General features: G+C 44.2%; 1 protein-coding gene across 4 annotated transcripts in view; it reads left to right on the top strand.

The window, feature by feature from the left end:
- Nucleotides 1-12947: 12947 nt before the first annotated feature.
- Nucleotides 12948-18177, top strand: part of LOC141235573 (NACHT, LRR and PYD domains-containing protein 12-like) — a 156832-nt gene continuing 151602 nt past the window's right edge. The window contains exon 1 of one of the 4 annotated variants that reach the window (XM_073668162.1): nucleotides 12948-13049. The gene's annotated coding sequence lies outside the window, so the exon portion shown is untranslated. The remainder of the gene's footprint in view (nucleotides 13050-18177) is intronic. The other 3 variants (XM_073668158.1, XM_073668161.1, XM_073668159.1) reach the window with 3 other exon arrangements.

The raw sequence follows: 18177 nt of genomic DNA, 5'->3' as shown, positions 1-18177 counted from the left end.
TGCAAACTAGCTTTACAAAATCCCAATAAAATACACTTAAATGGAATCTGTCATCACATTTGACCTATCTAAACTATTAAAGGGAATCTGTCACCCCCTGGGAGTTATCGGAGCATACAGGGTATAGAAAATTAAATGTATACATACCTGTATGGCCCATAGTAGAGGTCTGCTTGCAGAGAAAAGTAGTTTTATCTTTTTGGTTTTCAACAGGCTTGGCGTCTGGGGGACGCCAAGCAATGCCCGCCTATCTGATTATTATTCCCCTAAATCGCCGCCTATCAGCCTAGTTACCATTTTCCCTCCCCCGCACTTCACAGGGCGCTGTGCCGTGCGCTTTCCTTCCTCACCTCCCGGCGCATGCGCAAAGCGCAGCTCTTATAGACCGCGCTTTTACTGAAGACTGCCGGGAAATCAATGTGCGCAGCGGGAACTCTGTTCCTTCCTTGCACCACCGGGACACCCCATTCTCCTAGCCCAGGGCCCATAGCATCGCCCTACTCCTGCTGTCAAATGACCTTAATGTGACCCTACTCCTGCCTCCTGTGACCCCGCTGCACAGCCACCGCCCCCTGGTAAGCTACATTCGATGACCCCTGACATGTCTGATCCTGATGACAGGTTAAAAATTCATTTTTTTCCTATGTTCCTTCTCTAAACTTAGGGTGCGTCTTATAGTCCAAAAAATATGGTACTCCTACAGAGCTTATTTTCAATAGAAGGGGGGGCTACCACTGTGATGTGTATGTACATTGTCCATTTTAGGACATGATCAGATATCAAAATTAAACATCAGAATGATGTCAGTTTGAGGCTAAATACCCTGTCTGAGAACTGATTTTGACAACTGACTTTGATAAGTGACTTTCATAAGGGACTTTTACAACTGTAATAATAACAAAAAAGTCACTGTTCGATGATGGGACTTGAACCCAAAACTCTATGTCTAGAAGCCAGTGCACTAACCATTAGGCTGCGTGCCCACTATGTGTTTTTTAAGCGTTTCTGCAGCAGCAATTCCGCCGCAGAAACGCTTAAAAAACGCTTGGTAGAAGGTCTGCCATGTTCCCCAATGATAATCCGCATGTGCTGTGCACATGCTGTGGAAATTTCCGCTGCGGATTATCATTGCGGAAAAATCCGCAGCACTACCAATTATTTTGCGTAATCGCAGCGTTTTTGACGCCATTGACTTGCATTGAATCGCTTAATATCCGCATGACTACATGTGCACATGTGGATATTAAGCGATTCAATGTGCGGATGGTACCCGGGTCTGTAGAAGAGGAGACTCTCATCCAAACCCGGGTACCATAGTACCTGTAAAAAAAAAAGAATTTAAAATAAAAAAAACACTTTATACTCACCTTCTGATGGCCCGCGGTCTTCTATTCGGTACGTCTTGGCTCCCCGGTGGCTCGCAATGAAGTAAAAGGACCTTCCATGACGTCATTCAGTCATGTGACGTCGACGGTCGCGTGACCTGTCACATGACTAAATGACGTCATGGAAGGTCCTTTTACACCACCTTTTACACCACAGTGAGACACCGGGGAGACTGGACGCATCAGAGAAGGAGACCAGGAGGCATCGGAAAGGAATATAATTTTTTTTTATTTTTTACCATTTTTTTTACTACTTTATTCTTTTTTTTAACTAACTTGGTCACACTATATAAAATCCATGCCGGCTGCATGGATTTATATAGTGTGACCAAGTTGTCAAGCACTTTTCCAAGGGATGCTAAAATCGCTTGGAAAGCGCTTGACAACCCGCATGCGAAATCGCATGTGTAAAACGAGTGACAAACGCTTGTCCCTGGCTGAAAAAACGCATGTAAAATCCACATGCGTTTTTTTCTGCCAGGGAGATGCAGAAATGCTCAGGAAAAATCCAGAGCATTTCTGCATCGTTGGCACATAGCCTAAAGCTATAAACTCAGTTGAAGAAAACTAGACGTTCTATTTGGTTATGAGATTTTCAGTGCAAACTTGTCTGAAACTCATTGGTATATTAACAAATACCTCCTCAAAGCTAAATTCAAACGATGTGTGAGTCTGATGTGTGACTTTCTTCAAACATCAGAATCACAATGACTTTTAGTCACCCTGAGTATTTTCATGGTTGATCTCATAAGACAAGAAAAGCTTCCAGTTACTATCCACTTGATCTGATGGCTGAATGGTAAAGCATCGGTCTCTGAAGTTACAGTGTTTGGGTTTGTATCCCAATATAAATAGATTTTTTTTTTTATTATGCCTAGTTAGCACACAAACTACAGGGGTGTTTTACTTTTAATATGTGACATTCTGATTGTCATCCTGACGTGTTAAGAGTTTGAGACACGCTGTCTATTTGCATGGTAAATCACATAGCCAAAGTAATTTGGGAGGCAATAATTTACTACATGTCTGTTTCCAAGTGACTGTACATTTGCATAATTTCTTAAAAGGGTCTAATGATAAAATTTCTTTATTGTAAATTTTTCTTTCCATCCACCCAAGAACTGGCTGCAAACTCCCAATTTACTTTGGCTATGTAATTTATCATGCAAATAGACAGCATGTCTGAAACTCTAAACACATCAGGATGACAATCAGAATGTCAGATATTAAAAGTAAAACACCCTGTAGTTTGTATGCTAACTAACCAAAGTTAAAAAAAAAGAAAAGATTCTATTTCTATTGGGATATTGAACCCTGACACTGTAGTTTCAGAGGCTGGTGCTTTACCATTCAGTCATCAGGTCAAGTGGAAAATGACTTGTAGCTTTTCTAGTCTTATGAGATCAACCATGAAAATACTCAGGGTGACTAAAAGTCATTGTGATTCTGATTCTGATGTTTGTAGAAAGTCAGGCTATGTGCCCACGATGCAGAAATGAAGCAGAAAATTTCTGCAGCATTTCTGCATCTCCCTGGCAGAATTGTGCATGCGTTTTTCCTGCAGAATACATGCGGATCCACATGCGGATTCACATGCGTTTCCGCATGCAGATTGACAAGCACTTTCCAGGCGATAGCATCACTTGGAAAGTGCTTGACCAACTAGGTCACACTGTATAAATCCATGCAAACAGCATGGATTTATACAGTGTGAACCGTAAAAATTAAAACAAATAAAGCTATACTCACCCCCGATGCCCGGCGTGGCTGCAGCGCTCGTTCCTCTCTGCTTCCTGGATGCTGGCATATTGCGAGACAGAGCGGTGAAGGGCCTGCGGTCACATGACTGTGACGTCACCGCAGGTCCTCAAGCGATGCCGGCATTTAGAGAGAAGCCTTCGGAAAGGTGAGTATAAACTTTATTTGTTATTTTATTCTTTTTTTTACAGGTACAATGGTACCCAGGTCTGGATGAGAGTCTCCTCTCCTCCAGAACTGGGTACCATCCGCACATAGAGACGCATAGAAGCCGCTTGTACAAATGTAGAGTCGCGGTTTCTATGCGTCTCAATGCAAGTCAATGGTGGGAGTTCCGCTGCGCTTCCGCAAAATTAAATGACATGCTGCGGATTTTTGTACGCAGCATAAACGCTGCGGAAAAATCCGCAGCATGTGCATAGAACATGCGGAATCCCCTTGGGGACCATGGGGTGCGGATTACCTAGCGTTTCACAAGCGTTTATGCTGCGGAAATTCCGCAGCATAAACGCTTGAAAAACGCTACATGGGCACACAGCCTAACACATCATATTCACACATCAAAATCACACATCATTTGAATTTGGCTTTGAGGAGGTATTTGTTAAAATCCCAATAAGTTTCAGACAAGTTTGCACTGAAAATCTACCAAGTAGAATGCCTATATTTCTTCAACTGAGTTTATAGCTCAATGGTTAGTGAACTGGCTTCTATACATAGAGTTTTGGATTCAAGTCCCATAAGCGAACAGTGACTTTTTTTTATTACTATTATTACAGTTGTAAAAGTCCCTTATCAAAGTCACTTGTCAAAGTCACATATCAAAATCACTGTCCAAATCAGCTCTCAGACAGGGTATTTAGCCTCAAACTGACATCATTCTCATGTTTGATTTTGATATCTGATCATGTCCTAAAATGGACACTGTACTGCAGGTTCCTCTCAGCTTCAGATTCCATCTCACAGGCAGACAGGGCTGTAATATTGTTGCAATACAGCAGAGCTCAGAGAGTTGCAAAAACCCTTTGCAAGCAGACAGAGTTCATTTCTCCTGTTCTGTGTTAGTAACTTGTCTCACACTGGTAACTGCTCCTTCAAGTTAAACAAGCTCTGGAGGCAGAGTTATCATCAGGCAGCATCCTACCCACAGCCTGGAAGAGGTCATTTATATAAAGTGATAAAAGAATCTAGATGATCAGCAACAAAGCATCTGATATGAGGCATACAGGGAGGACTTTTTCAGCAGTCTATAACCTGTAAGCCCATATTAATAGTTTAGATAGATCAAATGCCGGACAGATTCCCTTTAAAGAGTTTTTCCACTACTAATTTAACCCCTTTTCATTTGTCCTTACTCCTCCTAGCTAACATTTTTCTAATACACTTTTATTACCTGCCCTGCTCCTGTAAGTTCATCTCTCTCTGGGTCATATATCCTTCTGTTTTGATTCTGGCTCTACAACTTCTGGTCTGAGGACCAAATTAGGAGAAACCGAGCAGGGCAGGTCACTGGGGGGTGTGGGGCTACGTACAGCAGACTGAGCATGATTAGATCAGACCTCACTCTCCTCTCTGCTTGAATCTTGCTTTGAAGTGCCGTCCATCTGTTCAGCTGACATGCCCTGCGATGTGCTGATCATTATGAAGTATATCACAGGGCTCGTCAGCTGAAGCCTCCGCACTTTAAAGCAGCATTCAGGCAGAGGAATCCTGATGTGAGCTCGGTCATGCGTGGTGCCGACTGACTCTGCCGATACTTTGAAGTGCCCTGCCTTCAGCTGACCAGCCCTGTTCAGAGCTTGGGCTATTTTTTTTATAACATAACCCTGTTTTACTCTTATCCACAAACAGAAAAAACTGACCGACACATCCAAACTAGTGTGTAGAGGTGCAAGCTAAGACAAGTCAATAAAACTGAGGAAAAAATGGCGGCACTCTGAAATGCAAAACATTGAATCTAGAAAATTGGAACTCCATTACTGCCATAGAATATAGGTGAGCGCTATAATATTTACACATGAAATATAGAAAAATGGAACTGCAATATTTCTACAGAAAAAAATGCTACAGAAAAAATGAAGGTACTTAGTGCACAAATTGACCAATTCATGAGAGCCCAACAGCCAACAACAAGGCATACCTTATTGTTGGGGGTTCACCCATTTTATTTATAGCGTTCACCTATTTGCTATGGCAGTAATGCAGTTCCAATTTTCTCGATTCAATGTTTTGCATTTCAGAGTGGCGCTATTTTTTTCTCAGTTTTATTGACTTGGTTGTCATAGCTTGCACCTGTACACGCTAGTTTGGATGTGCCGGTCAGTTTTTTCTGTTTGCAGTAAATTCCTTCTGACCTAAGCACTCTTACACCACCTATCAGCCTGAGGCGGTTTTAATTAGCTGGATCCTTCCTACCCTATAAATTGTAGGCTTTCAGCCCAGGAGAGATGTCATATCAGGTTAGGTCCCCAACAATAAGGTTTGCCTTATCGTTGGCTATTGGCTCTCATGAATTGGCCAATTTGTGTCCTAAGTAGCTTAATTTTTTTCTGTAGCAATATTACAGTTCCATTTTCTATATTTCATATGTACATGTATATGTATTATAGCATTCACCTATTTTCTATGGCAGTAATGGAGTTCCAATTTTCTCGATTTAATGTTTTGCATATCAGAGTGCCACTATTTTTTCTCAGTTACTCTTATCCACAACTTTATCCCTGACTTGCCCGGTGTGTTCCTGACCTATCTGATACTGTTTGATACCTAATGTTCTCAAACAAACCTCTGAGGCCTTCACAGAACAGCTGCAGTTATACTGAGAATAAATTACACACAGGTAGACTAAAATGTACTAATTATTAGTGATGGGCGAGCACTAAAATGCTTGGGTGCTCATTGCTTGGGTCAAGCACATTGAAATACTCGGGTGCTCGACCCAAGCAACAAGCCCAATGTAAGTCTATGGGAAAGTCGAGCATTTTTCAGGCGAATCCCCCCGGCGGTCTGCAGAGGGCCTAAAAATTGCCAAAATCGATGGGAACAGGGCTCAAATGGCATGGGAACAGCATGGGGAAGACCCCTGGAAGCATTTCTGACTCCGAGGTCACTGCTGTCAACAATGTTGTCAGAGGTATTGTGTCACTTTTACGGACTCACAATAAAACATACAAAAACAAAACCAAAATGGATTTTCCTGGGAAATATGTTAAGGAACATCCTTTCCAGGGTAATGACTTGTATATAAAGCAAAATAAATAACCAAAAACAAAAATACTCCTCCACACAATAGGCTATGTTCACACGTAGTGTTTTTGATGCGTTTTTGCACTTTTGTATTGCTTGCAACCGTGACAAATGCATTCACCGTGAAATGTCATTTTAACATTTTACAACCTTATCTGGCCATGTGGTGTGTGACACATCACCAGACACATCCTGTTTCATTTATGAAGGAGGGACTCTGAAAGTCACAAAGCCTATTTTTATAGGGCCATCAGACAGCCTTTACTATTCTTAAAGGGCCAGCAGTCGGCCCTCACTATTCTTAGAGAGCCATCATCCGGCTATGCTCTGTTGTTCCCATTACTAAAGAGTGGGTCTGCTATACTGTTATTGCGTATGCAGTCAGTGGCAGGGCTGCCCAAAATTTGGACGCACCCCAATACCCCTTTGAAAATTTGGATGCACCAAAATACACCTTTGAAGAGACTTAGAGGAGGGCCTCCTGAAAATAATGTTCCCATTATTAGGAAGTGGGTCTTCCAATTGTGTTTGCCAATGCAGTGAATGCAAGGGTTAGCAAAAACTTGGAAGCACTCCAATGCCCCTTGGAAGAGACGTGGAGGTCAGAGAGCCTCCAGAAAACAATGTTCCAATTATTAGGAAGTGGGTCTCCCATTGTGTTTGCCTATGCAGTGAATGCTAGGGCTGCCAAAAATTGGGAGGCACTCCAATGCCCCTTGGAAGAGACGTAGAGGGCCTCATGAAAAAATGTTCCCATTATTAGGAAGTGGGTCTCCCATAGTGTTGGCCTATGCAATAAATGCAATGGCTGCCAAAAATTGGGAGGCACTCCAATACCCCTGGGAAAAGACGTGGAGGAGGGCCTCATGAAAAAATGTTCCCATTAGAAAGGAGCGGGTCTCCTATACTTGTAATGCCCATGCAAGAAGTGTATGGGCTGACAAACATTTACCCCTGGGGGGTATGCATGAACATACTGTATAAATTTTTTTTTTTACAGGCATCATAAACACCCTTTAAAAAAATTATGTGGGTGTTGCATCACAAACCACGGTCACCCTGGTGATGTGGTGGAGGATGAGGATGAGGAGAAGAAGGAGGGCAAGAGCAAATAGCCAAAATCAGGAAGCGTATACCCATGTGTGGGTGTGAAGAGGTGCATGGGAATACACTTCCCAAAAAAAGACACTGGATTTGAGTTTATGTTACACTGCTATCATTCGGTGGTGTTGAGAAGTCTGGCCCAATCCAGCCCTTGTTAACTTTTATAAGAGTCAGAATGTCAGCATTTTTAGTTGACAGGCTGATGCGCTTATCCAGCGGCACTAAAAACCTGCTCTGATAAAACGCTAGCAACAGGGTAGGCCAGGATCTCCAAGGCGTAGAGAGTCAGTTCATTCCACGTGTCCAACAAACTGTGACTTCTGCGGCCAGCGTTTTCAGATGGGAATTTTTTTAATAGTTGCTCAACAAGGGCCTTCTGGTACTGCCCCATTTTTGTAGACCTGTCCGCCTCAGGAATAAGAGATAGAAAGTTCTCCTTGTAGCGTGGGTCAAGAAGTGTCACCAACCAGTAATGACTATCACCCAAAATTTTGAGAATACGAGGGTCATGGGAAAGGCAGCGTAACATAAACTCAGCTATGCGTGCCAGACTGCTAACAAGCAAGATTTCCGTGTCCTCACCAAGAGGATGACTGACCATGCTCTCCTCCTCCTCCTCTCTGTCCTCAGGCCATCCACGCTGAACAGACGGTATGAAAGTTATGTAGGTAGTACCATCTATAGCGCATGAAACTAGCTCCTGTTCTTCCTCCTCCTCATTGTCACCCAATCCACGTTGGGATGAGATGAGGCTGGGCTTTGTGTAATCATCCTCTATGGTTCTTTGCTCCATCTCATCGTGCTCTGCCTGCAATGCATCCTCTTTGATTGTGAGGAGAGAGCGTTTCAGAAGACAGAGAAGCGGGATGGTGACGCTAATTATGGCATCATCGCCGCTCACCATCTTGGTGGAGTCCTCAAAGTTTTGGAGGATGGTACATATGTCTGACATCCATGTCCACTCCTGAGGTCTTATGTGTGGAGTCTGAACTGAATACCAACGGCCTTGTTGATGCTTGTACTCAACAACTGCCCTCTTCTGCTCACAAATTCTTTCCAACATCTGCAGTGTAGAGTTCCAATGCGTGGGGACATCATACACCAGTCTGTGAGCCAGAAGCTGCAAAAGCTGCTGAAACACGGCAAGGGCGTAGGTGACTTTCTAAAATGGGCACACAGGTGGCGTACTTTAACAAGCAGATCCGGTAGCTCCGGGTAAGATTTGAAAAACCGCTGAACCACGAGGTTAAGCACATGGGCCAGGCATGGTATGTGTGTGAGATCGCCTCAGAGCCGCCACCAGGTTCTGGCCATTGTCACACACGACCATGCCTGGCTGTAGGTTCAGCGGTGTGAGCCACAGATCTGCCTGCTCTTTCAGAGCTGTCCACAACTCTTCAGCATTGTGCGGTTTGTCACCTAAGCACTGTTGCCGCTTGGCCGAGGCAGTGCTGCAGTGCTTCCAGCTTGTAACTGATGTGGTCATTTCAGAGATGGAGGCTGAAGAGGAGGAGGAGGCAGAGGAAGATGAGGTGCAGGAGCTGTAGACTGTGGGGGCAACCCTGATTGACCTAGGGCAAGCAATCCTTGGCGTCGGGAGGACGTGTTCCGTCCCAAGGTCCAACTGGGTTCCACCTTCCACTGAGTTAACCCAGTGTGCTGTCAGCAAGATATACCGTCCCTGCCCACAAGCACTTGTGCACGTGTCCGTGGTTAGGTGGACTTTCCCGGTAACTGCATTGTTGATGGCACGGCTAATGTTTTGGGACACGTGCTTGTGTAATGCGGGGACGGCACACCTGGAGAAATAGTGGCAGCTGGGGACCGAGTATCGAGGGACGGCCGCCGCCATCAGATTGTGGAATGCTTCCATCTCCACGATCCTAAAAGGCATGATTTCGAGTGCAAGCAGTCGCGAAATGTGGGAATTTAGTAGTGTGGCCTGTGGGGCATTGGCTGCGTATTTGCGCTTGCGTTCCAAGGACTGGGGTATGGACAACTGAACGCTGCGCTGGGTCAAGGACGTGGACGTGTTTCCTGATGCAGCTACTTGAGAGTGTGCAACGACAGGTGCAGGGCAGGAGGCATCTTCGCATGCACCATGGACAGGGAATTGGCTTGCATGCACAACAGCGGAAGAAGCAGTGGTGCCCCCCGCAGACACTGTTCTTGGACCCTGGCTTTCGGCCCACAAAGCCCATTTTAAATGGAGGACAATATCTTCCACGCTCACTACAAATGGCTGAATTTGGAGCGAAGTTATATGTAGGTAACTATTTTGAATAGCAAACCGATGTCAATAACTTCACTGACACACTGCAACAAAATTTCAATGGAGGCCAGAAATGCCAATATTTTCAGAGCAATTATATGTGATCCGTGTGACGGAGAAACCACAGTTTTAAATACCTGGCCTGTAGGTAACTATTTTGAAAAGCAAACTGGTGTCAATAACTTCACTGACACACTGAAACAAAATTTTAATAGAGGCCAGAAATGGCAATATTTTCAGTGCAATTTTATGTGATCCGTGTGATGGAGAAACCACAGTTTTAAATACCTGGCCTGTAGGTAACTATTTTGAACAGCAAACTGGTGTCAATAACTTCACTGACACAATGAACAAAATTTTAATGGAGGCCAGAAATTGCAATATTTTCAGCGCAATTATATTTGATCTGTGTGACAGACAAACCACAGTTTTAAATAGTTGGATTTTTAGCGCTGTAATATGGAAAGGACCTGGCTGTATTTTGCAGTGCCAACAAGCAAATGGCGCAGATAAACAATGTTCTCTGGATTGCTTTTTAAGCAAATAATGAGGATTAAGATCCAAAAAAAAATTATTCCTGGCCCCTGAGACCTGGGCCTATGTCTAGAAATGTCTAACAGCAGCAGCAGACAAAAATGGAATGGAGTCTCTTGTGCTATGTGCACTGCAGTCTGCTATACACCCTGCCTGCCTGATATCTTTGCAGATGGATAAGTCCTCAGAAGAACTGTTTGTTGAGATGGATATGTGTAATATGCTTCTGTTCTATCTACACTGCCTAATAAACAAGCAAATCTCTCCCTAGCTCAGCAGCACCTCTCCCTACACTGTCTGATTCCGGAGTGACTGTGACGAGCACAGTGGCGCCAGGTCTGTTATAGACCTGATGACGCTGTGCAGCCAGCCAATCACTGTAATGCCCCAACCACCATGGCTGCGGCATTACAATGAGTGGCAGGCAATCCCTGTATGTTCATTGGCTCTGTAAAGAGCGCCAAACTTGCAGGGAGGGGACCCGAGCATCCGCCCAAGCATCTCGCAAGTACTCGGCGAGCTCCGAGCATCTCGAGTACTGAGATGCTCGGGCGAGTACCGAGTACTTGCGAGTATGCTCGCTCATCACTAGTAATTATGTGACTTCTGGAGGCAATTGGTAACTCAGGATTTTAGTTAGGGGTATCGCACTACAAGAGGCTGAGTGCAAATACATGTCACAATTTTCAGATTTCTATTTTTAAGATATTTAAAATACCAAGTATCATTTACTTTACACTTTAAATACGTACTACTTTGTGTTGATATATCACATAAAAGCCAGATAAAATACAAAAGTTTGAGGGTGCAATGTGAAAAAATAAGAAAAAGATTTTTCTGTATTTTCATGACTATGAAAATTGTACATTCACACTGAAGGCATCAAAACTATGAATTAACACATGTGGAAGTATATACTTAACAAAAAAGTGTGAAACAACTGAAAATATGTCTTATATTCTAGGTTCTTCAAAGTAGCCACCTTTTGCTTTGATGACTGCTTTGCACACTCTTGGCATTCTCTTGATGAGCTTCAAGAGGTAGTCACCGGAAATGATCTTCCAACAATCTTGAAGGAGTTCCCAGAGATGCTTAGCACTTGTTGGCCCTTTTGCCATCATTCTGCGGTCCAGCTCACCCCAAACCATCTCGATTGGGTTCAGGTCTGGTGACTGTGGAGGCCACATCGTCTGGCATAGCACCCCATCACTCTCCTTCTGGGTCAAATAGTCCTTACACAGCCTGTAGGTGTGTTTGTGGTCATTGTCCTGTTGAAAAATAAATGATAGTCAAACTAAATGCAAACCGGATGGAATAGCATGCCGCTGCTAGATGCTGTGGTAGCCATGCTGGTTCAGTATGCCTTCAATTTTGTATAAATCCCCAACAGTGTCACCAGCAAAGCACCCCCACACCATCACACCTCCTCCTCCATGCTTCACGGTGGGAACCAGGCATGTAGAGTCCATCCGTTCACCGTTTCTGCGTCGCACAAAGACACAGTGGTTGGAACCAAAGATCTCAAATTTGGACTCATCAGACCAAAGCACAGATTTCCACCGGTCTAATGTCCATTCCTTGTGTTCTTTAGCCCAAACAAGTCTCTTCTGCTTGTTGCCTGTCCTTAGCAGTGGTTTCCTAGCAGCTATTTTACCATGAAGGCCTGCTGCACAAAGTCTCCTCTTAACAGTTGTTGAAGAGATGTGTCTGCTGCTAGAACTCTGTGTGGCATTGACCTGGTCTCTAATCTGAGCTGCTTTTAACCTGCGATTTCTGAGGCTGGTGACTCGGATAAACTTATCCTCAGAAGCAGAGGTGACTCTTGGTCTTCCTTTCCTGGGGCGGTCCTCATGTGAGCCTGTTTCTTTGTAGCGCTTGATGGTTTTCGCAACTGCACTTGGGGACACTTTCAAAGTTTTCCCAGTTTTTCGCACTGACTGACCTTCATTTCTTAAAGTAATGATGGCCACTCGTTTTTCTTTACTTAGCTGCTTTTTTCTTGCCATAATACAAATTCTAACAGTCTATTCAGTAGGACTATCAGCTGTGTATCCACCTGACTTCTGCACAACACAACTGATGGTCCCAACCCCATTTATAAGGCAAGAAATCCCACTTATTAAACCTGACAGGGCACACCTGTGAAGTGAAAACCATTTCCGGTGACTACCTCTTGAAGCTCATCAAGAGAATGCCAAGAGTGTGCAAAGCAGTCATCAAAGCAAAAAGTGGCTACTTTGAAGAACCTAGAATATAAGACATATTTTCAGTTGTTTCACACTTTTTTGTTAAGTATATAATTCCACATGTGTTAATTCATTGTTTTAATGCCTTCAGTGTGAATGTACAATTTTCATAGTCATGAAAATACAGAAAAATCTTTAAATGAGGTGTGTCCAAACTTTTGGTCTGTACTGTATATATATATATATATATATATATATATATATATATATATATATATATATATAGTACATAGAAAAGTATTCATATATAGTATCTGAAAATTGCAATGTGTGATAGTTTTCTTTTCGCTGAGTTTGTAGGTTGTTGGATGTGCAGAGATAATTTTCAAAGACAGATGTGGCTTCTTATCAGGGAGAACCTTCTCTTCGTAGATGTAAAAGGGAGGATACAAACTGACTCTTGATGAAGTTCTGACATAAACATTACATTTAGTCAGAACAAGATTGTACTTCCCCTCTTCAGCTATTTCATTTGCATAATCTTCGTGAGAGGTAAAGGAAGAGGTAAGATCCTCCCTTATTATAATAAAAAAATCTATCTAGGTATGTTTGGGGAAAGAACATAAAATCTGAACGTAAATCTTCTGATACTAGTGCCATATTTTCCTTCTTGTTTTCCTCTATATTGCTGTATTGCTGTGTATTGCTATTTTAACGATTTCCTATTAATGGGATTTTCTCATAATCATAAATGAGGAAAATTGCAAAGAGTTTGCAAAAACAAAAATCTTCTCTATTCCTGAGAACTGAGAGATTTTCAATAATACATTTACTTGTTGACTTTGTTGTCAGCAACCTCTGCAGTCTATCAGAAGTGGCTGGTCAAGTTTTATAGATAAAGCGCGCAATGATTTTTAAAGGGGTTTCTCCAACCTTTGGGTACTCTATGTGACTGCAGACTTGTACCCCGATGCAGGACAACCATTGTGAATATTCATAGCGTGCGCACTGCGAGGATTCTCCTGCGCTGGAAGTGGACGGTCATGTGACCGTACGTATGCGATTTGTATACTTCCAACTAGACATGTCCGGCCTCACTTGCATTGAGTGAGGCCGCGCACGACCAGTCGGCATGTGACAGCATGTATGCAAATTGCCCGCTGCTCCCGGCATCAGAGAATCCTCACAGTGCGCAATATGAGAATTCACTATAAAAAGAGAACAGCTCAGCATATATTGCAAAAATAAAGTTTATTGGTGAAATATACATAAAAATTGTCAATAGAAAAGGAAACCAGGTGGTAATTGGAAAGTAGCTTTTCAAGCCAGGTACATTGTAAATAGTAGGATCATAATAGATCTATGGATCTATAGAATTGCACATTTGCCCACAATAGTAGAGAAATAATAAATAACAAAATAGTGAACATTCAATATCACAAAATGGCAATGGGTAAAGACACAGAGGTCAGCCCAAATACATATAGACCTGCTAATATAAGTAAAAGTCGCCCTTAATATGTTATGGGAGACTCTTTGTCAGAATTAAGGTGCTCACACATTATAGTTCCATAAACTCATTACCTGGCAGGAAAGCACAGCCCAAAAGGAGGGGGGGAGGAAGGTGGTCAGAAGAGCCCAACGCGCGTTTCGCGGTATATCTCACCGCTTTCTCAAGGGCAGGTGATGTCAGTATATTGCCCTATACTGCGTGTACATATATGTGCATTACGTATCCTATTGGATGGCCCCAAGTGTAAACAGCTGTGAAGCGGGACGCGCACCCGGAAGTGGCCAGCTATGCCGGGGGCGCGTCCCGCCGATCACATGACGTGGAGCAGATGCCAATACGGCGCATGCGCGCGGGTCAGGGAACGCGCCGCGCGCGCCCCGGCCGTCAAGCATAAACCGCGCATGCGCGGGTCCAAGAGAACCCACGCAGGCGCAGCACAGCATATAGACGGCCGGGCGCACGCGCGCCGCGAACCCCCCCGCACCAGCACGCGCGCACCACGTAAGCCATCGGCACAGCTGAAATTAAAGGGCCAGATGGGGAGCAGATAAGATGGTACAATAGAAGTGAAATAAGAGCAGCATTAACAAATTCAACAAGGAACATATGATCAGTTACAGGCACAATTAGATACATATAGAATAGCCTGGGTAATATGATCAATCTTGATCAAAGGTCCAAATAAGTCGTTGCTCTCATCGGGGAAAATCCCAACATGGTTTCAATCTCACTGCTCTCCATATGAGGATAGTTATTTCAAAGAGGAGTTCCGCAATAATGGACTAATAGAAAGAATAATAAGAAGAGAAGGAGAAAATGAATTAATAAAAGCATCAATTTTAAAAAAATTGCATAAAATGTATATGTTACCCCATATTTTGACCACTGAAAACTCACACAGAGATATTATATGTGTGGGAATAAAGTGTGCAGAAAACGACATATGGCTACAAGAATGACGAAAAACTTAAAGATTCATTTAGGCCATTTGGTGTCACTGTGCCCAAACGCATAATCCACTGTAACTCTTTCTGGGCAAGTATTCTCCTGACATTACCTCCCCGAATGCCCATGTGTACCATGGATGCTGCGGTGGTCGAGGAGGAGGCGTTGAGGTGCTTGGAGGAGTTGGCTGAAGAACATTCGAATCTTCCACGAGGTGGGTTTCCCCAATCTATTATGCCTAAATCTACTAGGTTTCCCCCCCTTTCGCTGTGCCCTGCAGTGGATATTTTTACTAAACTCGTCACTGAGGATTTCCTAAAGCTGCCTACAAAACGGAGATTTGATAATCTTACGCTAAAACATCGCCAGGCATTACAACAGCTCCGGGAACTCAGTGACGTAGTTTTTAAGGGCGCATACAAGGGGGGTAACATTGTAATCTGGCCGATCCAAAAATATGAGCGAGAGGCATTTCGTCAATTGAGGGATCCAAGCACGTATACCAAATTAACCTCCTGTCCCTTGACCCACTTCTCGGCCATACTGCAGGATATTTTGAGTCAGGCCCTTGACTGTGCAATAATATCTAAAAAGGTATATGAGGGATTGACGGTGACCTTCCCTAGGACTCCGACTTTTTACTTGCTACCCAAAATCCACAAGGACCCCGTCGATCCTCCTGGACGTCCGATTGTGTCCGGAATTGGGGGCCTATGTGAGCCCATATGCAGATTCATCGATCATTATTTAAAACCGCTGGTAATGAATCTACCATCATATGTGAAAGACACGACGGACGTCCTCACGAGGATCGACGGCGTCACTGTGGATGAAGGGACTCTCTTGGTTACTGCCGATGTCGAGAGCCTTTATACCAGCATTGACCACATTGATGGTCGTAATGCGGTGCGTCTCTTTCTGGGGGCCTCCGACCTGGACGGCCCTATGTGTGAGCTCATCCTTGAGTTGCTGGAGTTTGCCCTGACCCATAATTTTTTTGTTTTCAAAGATCAATTTTATCTCCAAAGGCGTGGCACAGCCATGGGGGCGGCCTGTGCCCCCTCTTATGCAAATCTCTTCCTAGGACAGTGAGAAAGGGAGATCTTCGATGGGGATCGTGTGCCAGCCGCCCACCATGTGCTGTGCTGGTTGAGATATATTGATGATATTTTATTTTTATGGCGGGGCTCCGTCCAGCAGCTCGGAGAGTTCATGGACTGTCTCAACGTGAATCAATACAATATTAGACTGACCTACACTTTTGATAGTAGAAGGGTGGACTTCCTGGATATTTCCTTGTGTGTTGATGTCCATGGTGGCGTCCAGACGGACGTATTCAGGAAGCCCACCTCAGTTAATTCCTTGATCCACGCTGAGTCTGCCCACAGTCCTACCACTATTGGGGCCGTCCCGGTCGGACAGTTCCTCAGAATGAGACGTATCTGTTCTACGGAACAGGGCTTTCGGCGTCAGGCACAAGACCTAAAACAACGCTTTGTACAACGTGGCTATAGTAAGAGATACATTAGGAGAGGATACGAAAGGGCAGTTCAGACCCCACGTATCTCCCTTCTCCATCCCAAAACATCATCAAAAGGGATGGATGAGACCATACGATTTATCTCCACCTACAACCACGAATGGGATAATATGAGAGTTATTTTGCAAAAACATTGGGACATTTTGATGGTGGAGCCTGCCCTGAGGGGACACCTCGGGAGGGGCCCCTCTATGACACCTAGGAGATGCCGCAATCTCGGTGACATCTTGATGAATAGCCACTATGTTGTACCTACACCACGCTTATTTGGCTCTGGAGGTCCGCTAACCGGCAATTATAAATGTGGGCACTGTGTGGCGTGTCCGAATGTTCTGCGGTGTACTAGTTTTTGTTCGGCTGATGGCCGCAAATCATTTGACATTAGACATCACATCACTTGTGGTACGTCTAATGTCATTTATTATGCTACCTGCAGCTGCCCACTGATTTATGTCGGGTTGACATCTAGGGAGCTGCGGGTACGCATACGTGAACATATCAGAGACATTGTTGCAGCTGGCCCAGCCAAGGACCTGGACCAACTCAAAACGATACCACACCATTTTAAGACTAAACATAACTGTAATCCCCGTTCTTTTATGGTACGTGGTATCGATGTGGTACACATGGGCATTCGGGGAGGTAATGTCAGGAGAATACTTGCCCAGAAAGAGTCACAGTGGATTATGCGTTTGGGCACGGTGACACCAAATGGCCTAAATGAATCTTTAAGTTTTTCGTCATTCTTGTAGCCATATGTCGTTTTCTGCACACTTTATTCCCACACATATAATATCTCTGTGTGAGTTTTCAGTGGTCAAAATATGGGGTAACATATACATTTTATGCAATTTTTTTAAAATTGATGCTTTTATTAATTCATTTTCTCCTTCTCTTCTTATTATTCTTTCTATTAGTCCATTATTGCGGAACTCCTCTTTGAAATAACTATCCTCATATGGAGAGCAGTGAGATTGAAACCATGTTGGGATTTTCCCCGATGAGAGCAACGACTTATTTGGACCTTTGATCAAGATTGATCATATTACCCAGGCTATTCTATATGTATCTAATTGTGCCTGTAACTGATCATATGTTCCTTGTTGTATTTGTTAATGCTGCTCTTATTTCACTTCTATTGTACCATCTAATCTGCTCCCCATCTGGCCCTTTAATTTCAGCTGTGCCGATGGCTTACGTGGTGCGCGCGTGCTGGTGCGGGGACGTTCGCGTCGCGCGCGCGCCCGGCCGTCTATATGCTGTGCTGCGCCTGCGTGGGTTCTCTTGGACCCGCGCATGCGCGGTTTATGCTTGACGACCGGGGCGCGCGCGGCGCGTTCCCTGACCCGCGCGCATGCGCCGTATTGGCATCTGCTCCACGTCATGTGATCGGCGGGACGCGCCCCCGGCATAGCTGGCCACTTCCGGGTGCGCGTCCCGCTTCACAGCTGTTTACACTTGGGGCCATCCAATAGGATACGTAATGCACATATATATACACGCAGTATAGGGCAATATAGTGACATCACCTGCCCTTGAGAAAGCGGTGAGATATACCGCGAAACGCGCGTTGGGCTCTTCTGACCACCTTCCCCCCCCCCCTCCTTTTGGGCTGTGCTTTCCTGCCAGGTAATGAGTTTATGGAACTATAATGTGTGAGCACCTTAATTCTGACACAGAGTCTCCCATAACAT

The sequence above is a fragment of the Phyllobates terribilis genome, unplaced genomic scaffold, assembly GCF_046119375.1.
Source record: "Phyllobates terribilis strain yellow unplaced genomic scaffold, ASM4611937v1 Scaffold_2__4_contigs__length_985480577, whole genome shotgun sequence".
NCBI lineage: Eukaryota > Metazoa > Chordata > Amphibia > Anura > Dendrobatidae > Phyllobates > Phyllobates terribilis.
The sequence above is the reverse complement of the archived record's forward strand: the minus strand, read 5'-3'. Positions and strand labels throughout refer to the sequence as shown.